The sequence below is a fragment of the Eschrichtius robustus genome, chromosome X (assembly GCF_028021215.1).
Source record: "Eschrichtius robustus isolate mEscRob2 chromosome X, mEscRob2.pri, whole genome shotgun sequence".
Classification (NCBI taxonomy): domain Eukaryota; kingdom Metazoa; phylum Chordata; class Mammalia; order Artiodactyla; family Eschrichtiidae; genus Eschrichtius; species Eschrichtius robustus.
Genome location: NC_090845.1, coordinates 2,770,508 through 2,779,762, shown reverse-complemented (window position 1 = coordinate 2,779,762; position 9,255 = coordinate 2,770,508). Strand labels below are relative to the sequence as shown.

General features: G+C 44.6%; 1 long non-coding RNA gene across 1 annotated transcript; it reads right to left on the bottom strand.

The window, feature by feature from the left end:
- Positions 1 to 2,916: 2,916 nt before the first annotated feature.
- LOC137756832 (uncharacterized) lies at positions 2,917 to 8,256 on the bottom strand. The gene is made up of 4 exons (XR_011072262.1): positions 7,826 to 8,256; positions 6,001 to 6,448; positions 5,364 to 5,456; positions 2,917 to 3,072 (listed from the first exon to the last, which is right to left on the bottom strand). It is a non-coding gene; the product is annotated as an uncharacterized lncRNA (long non-coding RNA).
- Positions 8,257 to 9,255: the final 999 nt, after the last annotated feature.

Genomic DNA, 9,255 nt, shown 5'->3' with positions numbered 1-9,255 from the left:
CATGATTCTCTCTAAATAGCCTGGGTTCGGAAGAAATGGAAGCTTGGCTAGCGGGTGGCAGGACCCCAGTGGTAGCATGGCCATGGGGTATGCAAACTGGAGAGCCAACACCTGTAGCCATCTGATGACACCTACAATGGATACATCAAACATGGTGGGTGGTCCATGGCTTAGACGTTTCCTTGTACCACAAGCCGCCAGGTGTGTCTGATTGGAGCTGAATCATGACAAGCCAGAGTTGAACTTGCTGGGATAAGAGCCTGGAGGCAGACATCTCTGTCTCTGTGAAGATTTAGGGGAGCATCAGGGACCACCCTCCTTGACCACTAGTTCTGGCATCATGGAACCCAACTTGTCTTCTGAGCACAAATGGGCTCCATGGGGAACAGGTGAGCCACTGAGAAATGCATGAAAGATTCTCACAGCCGTTGACAAAGAGGATAAATCCAGGACGAAAATGGTGGTCGACCTCTCTCTAAAAGAGAAAACCCGACCTAGGCACATTACCTTATTTGTGGTATTTCCCGCCTTGTGATCATTTAGAGCAGCTCAGGGATAGGACGGCTTTGTTCTAATCATTTGAGAACTTCGGCTTACACTCTCCACCCCCCGACCCCGTTCTAAAAAAAAAATCCTCCAAATCTCTTCTTACCCTCCACGTTTCCCCTTCTCAGAATGGTCCCACTGTAGTTGACCCTTGAACCACGTGGAGGTTCAGGGCACCAAAAATTCGAGTATAACTTATAGTCAGCACTCTGTGTCCATGGTTCCTCCATATACCAGGGTTCAACTAACTTTGGATCGTGTGGTACTGTCGTACGTATTTAGTGGGAAAAATGTGCTTAGAAGTGGACCCACACAGTTCAAACCTGTGTGGTTCAAGGGTCAACTGTATATATACATAATTATTCAAGTCAAAATCTGGAAGTTGGTGCTTATTGATTCCTTTCTTTCTGTCCTGATCCGAGTAATGGTAAATCTTAGAGAATCTACCAACAAAGCAGTACCCAGCCCAGCCACTTTTCCCCAAACCCACTGCGACACTTGGGTTTCTCCCTCCTGGGACTGAATCCGCCTCCTTCTGACTGGTCTCCCAGTGGCCTCTTTCCATCAATGTCCTGGTCATGCTGGATCCAAGGTGTTAATGCACGTCAGACTTTTAGTCTGATGCTTGCACACGGTAGGTGCTACAGAATTGTTACCCATGATTATTCTGAGAGTAATTACCCACCCTACCTCCCAGTTAATTCTTCCATTGTTAACCCAATTTCTTGTGCCCCTTGAATGGTTTTCCTCCAAATTGCTACTGACATAAAAGCAACCTGGCCTTTACAGTGATCAAACGTCATGTATTAAAGGCCCTTCTGGGCAGAAGGATAGTTCCATGTCAGGTCCAGTCAAGTTTAACAGCGTGTGACTGAAAACTGTGATAAGGTGGGTGGTGGAATTTTTATAAGAGATGCTTGTGCCTTAGGCATCAGACGCACGCCATCATGGGAAAAGTCTCGGCAAGGGTTCATCTGAAGGGACCACGCCGCGGTGTGTTTGTTTTCATTAACAGTGTGCTTGGTGTTGGAAATCTGTAGCATATTGGTGCTCGCTTCAACCAATTATTCATTGGACGTCATTTTCTTATAGAAACAATATTAAGCATCTCCCCATTCTATGTCAGGTACCACGTGGTGCTACACAACAGTGCAAAGATTGTGCAGCACATTTTGCTCTAATTTTAGAAACAAAATGAGGAATAGCTTGATAATCTTGAGCACAGATGAGCTGAATTTGAAGGAGTTGCAGGTAGAGGCATGGGTGGTGTCATTGTCATTGGGTAATGGAAGGACACCACCATGCTTTGTTTGGGACAGATTCAGGAAGGAGAAGAAACATGGGAAATCTGTGTGAAACAACTCTTACATGGTGTTCTTCAACTTTAACGTGCTCACATGTGAGTCTGACATGGTAAGTCCGAGGCGAGACTTGAGAACATCCATTCGTGGCTGGCACCCAGGTGATGCTAATGGTGGTCCACGTGTTGAGTGGGAAGGGTCTAGAGATGTATTCCCGTGGCCTAACATGGTAGCCAGTAGTCATCCCTGTCTAACTAAATGTAAATGATTTAAAATAAAAGACAACTTGAAACCTTACTTCCTTGGTCATACTAGCTGTGTTTCAAGTAAGTGCTGGGTAGCCGCCATGTTGGATGGCGCAGCGTAGAACGTTATTCCAACATTGCAGAAACTTCTACAGGACTGTGTTCGTCTAGAGGCTGGCTATCACCCAGGAATATCTAGTTACAATAAGGCTAATGGGTTTTTAATCTTTGGAATTTTTTTTGATTATAAGATTCTAAGGGGCATGAATGATACCCACATAAAATTCTGTATACCAGTGTAAAGCCCTTCATAATCAGGGCACAAATATACGTCCCTCAGAACACGCGGCTCCCTAGATATTCTAAAAAGCCCTGATATGAAAGAGCTAAATCCTGAAAAATTTCCCAAATTGCCACATTTCTAAATATGTTTATTACACATACTCCTATACCCCCTATGTAGGATAGCTATAGAAGTCTACAGCTATTTATATACACATATCTGCATAGTCTTATATTTTCTTACAATTATTTTACATTCTCTAGGTGAGCAACATACAAGAAGATTCGGGCTTCCCAGAAGTGGAATCACGCAGGTGAGACACCAGCTGAAAAGTCAACCAATCGTGTTTGAAAATGAGAAACTCACATTGGCTACGCTGTCATTGGAGAGGCAGGAGGTTGATCCAGTTAGGAAGTCGGGGAGTGTGTTGGTGAGAGTAATGCGAACTGCTTTGACAAAGACACCGGGGAATTTCATAGACTTAACGCAATCACAGTTTATTTATTTTAAATGACTCGTCCTTTGCAGGTGTTCCTACTTGAGGAGATTTCTTCCCGGCGGGGAGTGAGAGATCCAGGTTCCTGGCCAAACTGGTCCTCTGCCATCTTCGACACCTGCCTCCCAAGGTACCCCTGTTTTCATTTGTTGGTTTGTTGCTCTTGGTGTTTTTTGTTGCCGTTGCTTCGGTGCCGCACAGCTGAAAGAGAGAAAACACGTGCACGCTTACCCATGGGAGGTTTCCATGGTGTACATCCTTCAACTCAGCGTTCCTTTAGCCAGAACCCAACCACACAGACACATCAGATGCTGAGACCCGCTGGGAGGTGTTGCCAAGCTGAGAAGAGGGATAATTTGGTTTGGGATCAGTTAGTAGCCTCTGCCCATGGATAAAACCCTCTGTTGATGCATATGCAAGCAGTGACGAGACTCATCCCTTGCTGCCGGGACTGTACATTGGTACAGTTGCTTTGGAAATCCATTTGGCGCCGTGTTGAAAAGCTGAAGGTGACTCAGAAGTTCCCCTCATTGGTAGAAACTCTATAGAGAATGTCTTGCATGTGTGTCCGTGTATAAGCATGTTCTCAGGAGTAATGCCTCTAGTACCGCAACCTGCAGACAACCCACGTGTTTGTTGGCAGGAGAGCAGATATATAGAGTGTGAAGTGATTGACAGTGGAATATTGTACAGAAGTGAAGCAAGTTGACTGAATATACAGGCAACGTCCTCGTGCATTTTAGAAATGCACAGTTGAGAGAAAAGAGTACAGAAGACCAGACAGTGTGCTCTCAATGAATAAAGCAAGCAGAATGGAATACTAATATGTTATTGAGAAATACAGAGATCTGTGGGGAAGTCATTACTATTTTCTTATTGCACATAAAATTTGGGAAAATACTTAACTCTGGTGGGAGTGGTTCTCGAGGAGCATTGAAAGGAAAGGGGATCCCAGAGAGTAATAATGATTTGGAAATGTTCTTGACGTTTGAAGCGGCTGGTGGATCCATGCTTGTTTTGTTCATTCCTTTGTCTATTCGTTACCTTCATATCACTGCATATCTTCTTTTGAAGATCGCCAACAGTTCACACAAAAAATAAGTTAGTTTTAGGCGCAATAAACTAGTTTTAGCCAGTCCTGGGTGGCTTCCCACCCCCTGGTAATTCCCCATCGTTGAAAGGATCTTTTTGATTCACGAGTAGCTTCTCTACGACCGTCTTCTGCTGTCACCATCGTTTGCGGGGCTTATTGATCAAGAGGTGGTGACCCAACCCAAACCAGGTCCGTACGATTGATCCCGGAGGGAGGAGACTCCTGGAACCCTTTCAGATTCTGGGCGGAAAACAAACAGACTTGGCTGTTTTGTCTTTAGTTTGTAGAAGATCTTTTCTGGTAGGTTGCAGTCTTTTTCATCAATGGCTGTCCTGCAGAGTTGTGATTTTGGTGTGTCCGTGAGGCGAGGTGAGCTCGGGGTCTTTCTGCTCCGCCGTCTTGGCCGCTCGGTCCCCGGCTGGGCTGTTTGGAGCCTGAACTCCGTTCCTCTGCTTCCGGTTGCTACTGTCCTGCCACCCCGAGTCTCCTTGCCTCTCTCTTGAGGAGACCAAGGGTGTTCGAATAGGTAACTTTGGGAAGACCCTGATACAGGGTGCATTAGAGGCTTGTTCAGTTCCCAAAGATCGGTCCCTTACTGAGAGAGTCGCCCAGGAAGCCTGCAAGGCCCCGGCGCCCTGTGTCACCTCTGTCTCTGTCCGTGGTCCCGAATCAGCAGCTATGTGTCTCTTCCCCGCACTGCAGGACCCGTTGCCACATCTGCACCGTGGACGTTACCCTGCCCTGAATCTCATTTACAGCATCCCTCTGCGGCTTTCTGCCCCGAGAAATGCTCCCCTAACATCTCCCCCTGAGGCACACATGCCTCTGCTTTTGGAATCAGCCCCAGAGATTCACCCCCTCCCGCTACTCCCCCGGCATCCCCCCATCAGGGCCAGGCACGCCCCCTAGATGGTCTCTTTGCACTGTCTGTCATTTCATGATAGCCCTGGTCTCACTTCCCTCCTCATCCCCCGTTTGCCCTGTGGTCTCTGAGCGATGTGAGGGTAGGGGTTGCAGCTTCTCATTTTTATCAGTCCTGCCCCAGCACCGTGCCTGCCCTCCGCCAATTACCACTGAGCATTTTCGAGAAATACCAGGCATGAGAAGCGCAGCTCAGGGAGGAACTGTGGATGCTGGTGCCTCAGTGAGCTCAAGGGTCCATGTCTTAGGTGGGGTCCCCCCCGAAAGCAGGGAGAAAGCAGTGAGGCGGTGCTGGTCCAAGGAAGTGGAAGAGGGGGAACAGGGGAACAGGGGCCGAGGCAGAGAAGGAGGGAGAGACAGGGCAAGGCGGGGTTACCACTTCTGGGTATGAGCAAGGCTGGCTGCTCTGTCTCAGGCACCCCCTTCCCCGTGGACAGAAGGAACTGACCCTCAAACAGAGGAAGGGAGAAGAAATTACCTGCTGGCAGATGCCTGTCTGCCGTTGTTCACAGGCTCCATCCTTCCACGTGGGGTCTTAACCTGCCCATGCTTTTGGGTTGTAATATATCAGCTGGAAATGGAAATGAATATGCGTTTGCATCTGTATATGCAGATAGATCTATGTGTGTGAATTTGTGAATATATATATATATATTCCCCAGAGAACATATATTATATTCAATGTTAGATATAAGATGGACATGTTATATATGATAATATATAAGGCATATATATGTAATATATATAACGTATATTATATATATGTCTATATATAAGTATATATATTATCATACATAAAACAATAATATATATTATTATTGCATATTTGGTACATATACGTATAGCCCATTTGGGCTGTTATAACAAAGTACCACAGGCTGAGTGGGTTAGAAACAACAGACGTTTATTTTTCCAGTTCTGGAGGGTGAGATTTCAACATCTGCTGGCAGATCTGGTGTCTGCTGAGAGCCTGATTCCTGGTTCATAGACGGACATTTTCTTGCTGTGTCCTCACGCGGAGGAAGGGGTGAGGGAGCTCTCTGGGGTCTCTTTTATAAGGGCACTAATCCCATTCATGGGGGCACCACTCTCCTACCCTCTTCACCTCTTCATACCATCGCCTTGGGGATTAGGGCTCCAACATGTGGATTTTGGAGAACGTAAACATGCAGACCGTAGTGATGTATATATAAGGAGATTTGCCGTAGGGAAGTGGCTCACGCAGTTATGGAAACTGAGAAGCCACAAGATCTATAGTCAGCAAGCCGCAGGCTCAGAAGAGTTGATAATGTCAGCTCCACTCTGAGTCTGAAGGCAGAAGACAGATGTCCCTGTTTGAAGACAGTTAGACAGAGAGAAGTTCCTTCCTTTCTGTGGGAGAGTGGATCCTTTTGTTCTCCTCAGGCCTTCAGTCGACTGGATGCGGGCCACCCACGTGGTGAAGGGCAGTCTGTTTTATTCAGCCTCCTGATTCAAATGTTAACCTCACCCAACAAGGTCCTACTGTATATAGCCTGGGGAACTATATTCAGTATCTTGTAATAAACCATAATGGAAAAGAATCTGAAAAAGAACATACATATATGTGTAACTGAATCACTTTGCTTTACACCTAAAACTAACACAACATAGTAAATCAAATCTACTTCAATTTTTTAAAAATGTTAATCCCATCAAGAAACGCCCTCCCAGACACACCCAGAATCATGTCTGACCAAATATCTGGGCACTTTGTGGCTCAATCAAGACACATAAAATTAACCATCATAATGTCTACGTATATGTGTGTATGTGTGTGTGTGTGTGTGTGTGTGCGTGTGTGCGTGTGTGCATACATCTTAGGATGCATTAAGCACTGGGCCGAATAAAGGATAGAATTTTTGCTGGAACATATGGGCGCGGTAACAGTATTCTAAAGTCATCCTGAAACATCATTTGCAACGTCCAAATACAAATTAAGGGAAGGATCTGAAAAAATAAAAGAGAGAAAGTAGCCAGTTGGCCAGGCATACAGCATTCAGACAGCTGTGATGCCCATAAAAATTCCAGTAACTCCAGAAAGTTTCCATGTGTTCTGCGCTCCTCACTGCTGAGGAAAAGACACCCATCCGGTCACCCTGTTACGGTCACGGCGTTTGAAGGAACTGGCTGCTGGCAGCCCTGCAGCTATGAGGTCTGCAGGGTGTTTCTTTCTCCCTTACATTCCTCTCTAGAAAATCTGTGTTCCCAGTTCATTTAAAGAATGCAGGGCGTTATTTCATTCTTTGTTATGGAGGAGTAATATTCCATTGTATATATAAACCACATCTTCTTTATCCATTCACATATAGATGGACACTTAGGTTGCTTCTCAGCCATAAAAAGGAATGAAATCTTGCCATTTGCAGCAACATGGATGGACCTAGAGATGATCATACTAAGTGAAGTCGGTCAGACAGAGAAAGACCAATATCCTATGATATCACTTATACGTGGAATCTAAAAAAATAATACAAAGCAACTTAACTTACAAAACCGAAACAGACTCACAGACATAGAAAACAAGCTCATGGTTACCAAAGGGGAAAGGGAAGGGGGATAAATTAGGAGTTTGGGATTAGCAGATACACACTGCTAGATATAAAATAGATAAACAACGGGGACCTACTGTAGAGCACGGGGAACTCTACTCAGTATCTTGTAATAACCTATAATGGAAAAGAGTATGAAAAAGAGTAGATATATGTTATATATAAGAATATATATTATATGTAGGAATATATATTATATATATATATAAATGAATCACTTTGCTGTACACCTGAAACTAACACAACATTGTAAATCAACTCTACTCAATTAAAAAATAAAATAAGAAAAAACATTGCAGGGCAGATTCAAACTCAGTTTAATTTTAAAATGACAAAGGCACCCACCCTGGGACGAAAGTGAATTACTCACTTCTTTACTCTGCATCAGAAACGAAACTGCCAGCCTCACAATTTGTTGCCACCAACTAAATGTGGAGAAGGATATGGTCTCATTTTGTTTCACGAAGCAGCTGTTGTAGCCATCCCTCGCATCCCAGGCTTATTACGCTTTACCCAGAAGTTCTTTTCACTTTGGAAGGCGGACGGTTTGTAATTGTGTATAAAGTAATAAAAACGACCAGATAACCTGTTTTTGCAGAAGATGCCAGAAATAGTCATCACAGTCAGTTCAGACAAAAGGCGCACATGCCCAAGAATCTTTAAGCAATATATAAGAAAACGCAAATATTGCGACAGTCTCTTAAGATATGCCTTAGGACTGTGTCTATTTATGAGAAGCTAGCTTCGCCATGACAAATATTTCAAACCACGGCAGACGCTGTGTCTGGTGGGGTCACCCAGGCATCTTATCAGCCAGAATTCCACGCAGAAGGCATACAGGAACTGCCTCATTGTCTGGAAACCCTAAGGGTGCATATTTACCCTTGATAAACACTGAATTAGAGCTCATGCAATGTTATCCTTGTAAGCAATTCTGTAGTAAGATAGACCATTGGATGAATCACCACAGATGTCTCATCTCTCCTGTTAGGCAACCAGCATTTAACGTCTCTTTATGGCATTTCGTACTTAAAACTTGGCAGGGAAGATTCAGGACCGGAGTGGAATTTTAAACAAAGTGTGATGCATACCATTTGGGCTTTTTCTTGAATACTAGACTTCGGGTTGATGAGCTGGATTCTCTCATCCTACAAGACCTTTTGGTAGCCACTCCAGTTCTGAGGAAGAATTGGCCCCAGTGTTTCAGAAGATGGTAACTCATTAATCCATTAATATCGATGAGTATTCATATATTAGTCTTTGTGGGCAAGATCTTTCCTAACAGAGAGATCACTTCTTGAATTTGATTACGCTCTGCCTTTTCTAAACTCACATTTTCCGTGAGGAATGTCAGTGCATATTGGTGTTGCCAAAATAGCAGAACACCATGGCGGATGGCAAGGGGCAGGGCTGGCCCAAGGGGGTTATGAGCAATTTAACAAGCATTTGTGTGTAAGGGTCTGAGCATCTGTTGGATCATTTCTGTACTTTCTGCTTCATCTTCCACTCTCGCGGATGGAGAGAAGTGTTGCCAAGTGACACGGAGAAAGCCAGTGAGCTTTTCTGGTTTTCATTCCTCCGTAGTCCTTTTTATACGGATTCCCCCTCTCCCCTTGTAGTGCACTGTATGTGTCTTTTTTTTTTTTTTTTAACAGAGTGCCCTGAGCTAAAAGGATTTCTTTCCTCCAAACTACGTGGGAAACCTCTTCTTCAAGATAAGAATGAAACCTATTTACCTTGTGTGGATAAAGCCTCACGCAGTACTGGTCCTATTTCAGCTGCTCAGTGAATGTTTGTCTA